Source organism: Panulirus ornatus, chromosome 4, assembly GCF_036320965.1.
Source record: "Panulirus ornatus isolate Po-2019 chromosome 4, ASM3632096v1, whole genome shotgun sequence".
NCBI classification, from domain to species: Eukaryota; Metazoa; Arthropoda; class Malacostraca; order Decapoda; family Palinuridae; genus Panulirus; species Panulirus ornatus.
In genome coordinates, this window is record NC_092227.1 from 33,342,980 (window position 1) to 33,347,550 (window position 4,571).

General features: G+C 41.4%; 1 pseudogene; it reads left to right on the forward strand.

Moving 5' to 3' along the window:
• Positions 1 to 2,965: 2,965 nt before the first annotated feature.
• Positions 2,966 to 4,571, forward strand: part of LOC139764749 (glutamine-dependent NAD(+) synthetase-like) — a 5,309-nt pseudogene continuing 3,703 nt past the window's right edge.

Consider the following 4,571-nt stretch of genomic DNA (forward strand, 5'->3'; position numbering starts at 1 on the left):
AGGCGCGCGAAAGAGATACTTTTGGATGTTAATGTGCTAAGACGTGCAACTGGAGGGATGTCTGATCAATATCTTGTGGAGGTGAAGATGAAGATTTGTATAGGTTTTCTGAAAAGAAGAGAGAAGGTTTTGGAGAAGAGAATGTTTAGACTAAATGAGCTTTGGAAGGAGACTTGTGTGAGGAAGTACCAGGAGAAACAAAGTACAGAATGGAAAAAGGTGAGAACAAAGGACGTAAGGGGAGTGGGGGAGGATGGGATGTATTGAGGGCAGCAGTGAATGCTTTTGCAAAAGATGCATGTAGCATGAGAAGCGTGAAAGGTGGACAGATTAGCAAAGGGTGGTGAATGGTGGGATGAGAGGGAAGATTATTTAGTGAAAAGAGAAGAGAGAGGCATTTGGACGATTTTTGCAGGAAAATAATGCAAATTACTAGCAGATGTATAAAAAAAAGAGGCAGGAGGTCAAGAGAAAGGTGCAAGAGACGTAAAAGAGGGCAAATGAGAGTTGGGGTGAGAGAGTATCATTAAATTTTAACGAGAATAAAAAGATGTTTTGGATGGAGGTAAATAAAGTCCGTAAGACAAGGGAACAATTAGGAACATCAGTGGAGGGGGCTAATGGGGAGGTGATAACAAGAATTGGTTATGTGAGAAGGAGATGGAGTGAGTATTTTGAAGGTTTGTTGAATGGGTCTGATGATAGAACAGCAGATATTGGGTCTTTTGATCGAGGTGGTGTGGAAAGTGAGAGGGTTAGGGAAAATGATATGGTAAATAGAGAAAAGGTAGTAAAAGTTTGCGGAAGATGAAAGACGGCAAGGCAGCGGGTTTGGATGGTATTACAGTTGAATTTATAAGAAAAAAAAAAAGGGGTCACTGTATTGTTGACTGATTATAAGGTTATTTAATGTATGGGTGACTCATGGTGAGATGCCTGAGGATTGACGGAATGCGTGCATAGTGCCATTGTACAAAGGCAAGGGGATAAGAGTGAGTGCTCAAATTACAGCGGTATAGGTTTTATAAGTATTCCTGGGAAATTATACGGGAGGGTATTGACCGAGAGGGTGAAGGGATGTACAGAGCATCAGGATTGGGAAGAGCAGTGTGGATTCAGAAGGGTAGAGGAGGTGTGGATCAGGGGTTTGCTTTGAAGAATGTATGTGAGAATCTCAGAAAACTCAAGGTTTTGTATGTAGCATTTATGGATCTGGAGAAGGCATATGATAGAGTTGATAGAGATGATCTGTGGAAGGTATTAAGAATATATGGTGTGGGAGGCAAGTTGTTAGAAGTAGTGAAAAGTTTTTATCGAGGATGTAAGCATGTTTACGTGTAGGAATAGAGGAAAGTGAATAGTTCGCAGTGGTGAATGTTGGTTTGCGGCAGGGGTGCGTGATGTCTCCATGGTTGTTTAATTTGTTTATGGATGGGGTTGTTAGGGAGGTAAATGCAAGAGTTTTGGAAGACGGGCTAGTATGCAGCCTATTATTATGGATGAGAGAGCTGGGGAAGTGAGTCGTTGTTGTTCGCTAATGATACACCGCGGTTGGCTGATTCGAGTGAGAAACTGCAGAAGATGGAGACTGAGTTTGGTAAATTGCGGTAAGAAGAAAGCTGAGAGTATATTTGATTAAGAAGAGGTTATTAGATACAGCAGGGTTGATGGACAAGTCACCTGGGAGGTAAGTTTGAGTGGAGAAAAACTGGGAAGTAAAGTGTATTAGATAATCTGGGAGTGGATTTGGCAGTGGATGAAGCCATGGAGCGGAAGTGAATCATAGGGTGGGGGAGGGGGCGAAAGCTCTGTGGGCGTTAGGAAATATGTGGAAGTCGAGAACGTTATCTTGGAAAGCAAAATGGGTAAGTTTGAAGGAATAGTGGTTCCAACAATGTTATATGGTTGCGAGGTGTGGGATATAGATAGAGTTGTGCGGAGAAAAAGATTTTTGTGCTGGAATGAGATTTTCCAAACAATATGTAGTGTGAGGTAGTTTGATTGAGTAGTAATGAAAGGGTAAGAGAGATGTATGGTAATGAAAAGAGTGTCGTCGAGAGAGCAGAGAGAGGGTGTTTAAAATGGTTTGGTCACTTGGAGGAGATTGAGTGAGGAAGACTGACCAAGTAGGATACTATGTGTCAGAGGTGGATGGAAGGGGGAGAGTGAGACACCAAATGGGAGGGGACAGATGGAGTGAAAAGATTTTGAGTGATCGGGGCCTGAACATGCAGGAGAGTGAAAGGCGTGCAAGGAATATAGGGAATTGAAACGATATGGTATACAGGGTCGAGGTGCTGTCAATTGATTGAACCAGGCATATGAAGCGTCTGGGGTAAACCATAGACAGTTTTTTGGGGCCTGGATGTGGAAAGGGAGAATTGGTTTCGGTGCATTATACATGACAGCTAGAGACTGAGTGTAAACGAATGTGCCGTTTATTGTGTTTTCCTACGCAACAGGTGCACATTTGGGGGGAATAGGTTGTCATTCATGTGTGGCGGGGTGGCGATGGAAATGAGTTATGTATATGTGTTACATGTATATGTCTGGGTGTGTATATATATGTTTTCGCTGAGATGTATATGCGCTGGGTGTGGAAAGTGCATGTATATACATGAGTCATAAGGGTGGGTTGGGCCTTCTTTCATCTGTATCTTTGCGCTACCTCGCTAACGCAGGAGATAGCGACAAAGTAATGATAAAATAAATATGTACATATATAATACATAATATATATATATATAATATATTATATATATATATAATATATATATATATATATAGTATATATATAATATATATATTATTATTATATTATATATATATATATATATATATATAATATTATTTATTATATAATATACATAAATTATATATATATATATATAGATTAATATATATATTTATATATATATATATATATATATATATATATATATATATATATATATATTATATATACACAGAGATTCGAAAGGGATATGTATCACAAGATCTCATCAAATCTGCAACTGGAGGAATGGAGGATGTTACCTTTTTTGTAACCAAAGAGGATGTCATGGTGATCGGGTGTATTTTTCTGGAGACTCAATGATTGGTCTTAATGGGTCAATTGTAGCTCGGGCAACTCCATACGCTTATCAGGAGTGGAAGTGGTTACTGCAACAGTTGACTTTGATCCATCCGCTGTTATCGTCTTTAATTCGGAGAGGTGTCTTCACGCATCAAGAGTCAGGCTTATCCTCGTGTCCAGGTGAACTTTGCCCTCTCCAATGATGAAGACATATTTCTGCCATCATGTGTACCAATAGAATATAGCATCCCAACCCAGAAGAGGAGATTCTTTTTGGCCCTGCTTGCTGTTGTGGGATATCTGCGGCGTTCAGTTCAAGGGGGTTTTCTTCTCCGTTATCTGGAGGTGTTGACTTCTCCTCAACAGCAGCCATTGTCTTCTCCATATGTCACTTGGTGATACAGGCAGGTTCCTATGGTGAGAGAAGGTACTGGAAGATGTGAGGCGCATAGTATCCCAAGCTGACTATGTCCTCGAGATCTTCGGGAGCTTTGTGGCAGACTTTTCCACACAGTCTACATGGCTACTGAGAACTCGTCAACAGAGACCAAATCTCGAGCAAAACTTCTTTCCCAGCAGATTGGAGCTACCACATACCAATAGCAATTGACAGTATGGTATCAGCAGCACTAGGCATCTTCAGTGCTGCCACGTTTCATCCAAAGTTTAGAGTACGTGGAGGAACAGTTAGAGAAAACCTTGCTTGCAGACGTGCAAGCAAGACTTCGTATGGTGCTTGCCTATCTCTTTGCTCAGTTGATGCTCTGGGTTCGTGGAAGACAGGGTGGACTCTTGGTTTTAGGATCTGCAATATGTAGATGAGGCACTAAGGGGATACATGACTAATATGACTAGTTATGCTGATATTAATCCCATCGGTGGATTTTCCAAGGCTGACCTCAAGAGATTTCTGCTTCTAGCCAAAGACAGACTTAATGTTCCTGTACTAGGCGATATTCTAGGAGGCCACTACTGCAGAACTTGAACACTTGAGGGGCTCACTTGTACAAACAGATGAAGCAGACATGGGCATGACTATGATGAACTGTCCACATATAGGAAAGCTTCGAAAAGTTGAATGTTGTGGTCCATACTCCATGTTTGGCAAGCTAGTTCATCTTTGGTCTGCATCAATGTGCACCTAAAGAGGTTGCAGAGAAAGTTAAGCTGCTCTTCCGTTGTCACAGTGTTTAACCGCACAAGATGACTGTTTTGACTCCAGCATACCATGCTGAGACATATTCACCTGATGATCATCGCTTTGACCACCGACAGTTCCTGTACAACTACCGCTGGGTGTGGCACTTTAAAGCTATAGATAAAGCAGTGGAAAAGTTAGATTGTGGGAAGGGATGGAGATCAAGTTGAACGAGTGGGTCTACATGTTCCAAAAAAGGCATTCGGTCGTCTTCCTTCACACGGCCTTCATCGCGGTCATCCAACGACTCCACTCACTGGATTTACTGGTAGTGAGTCTCATCGTCGAGGAGTAGAA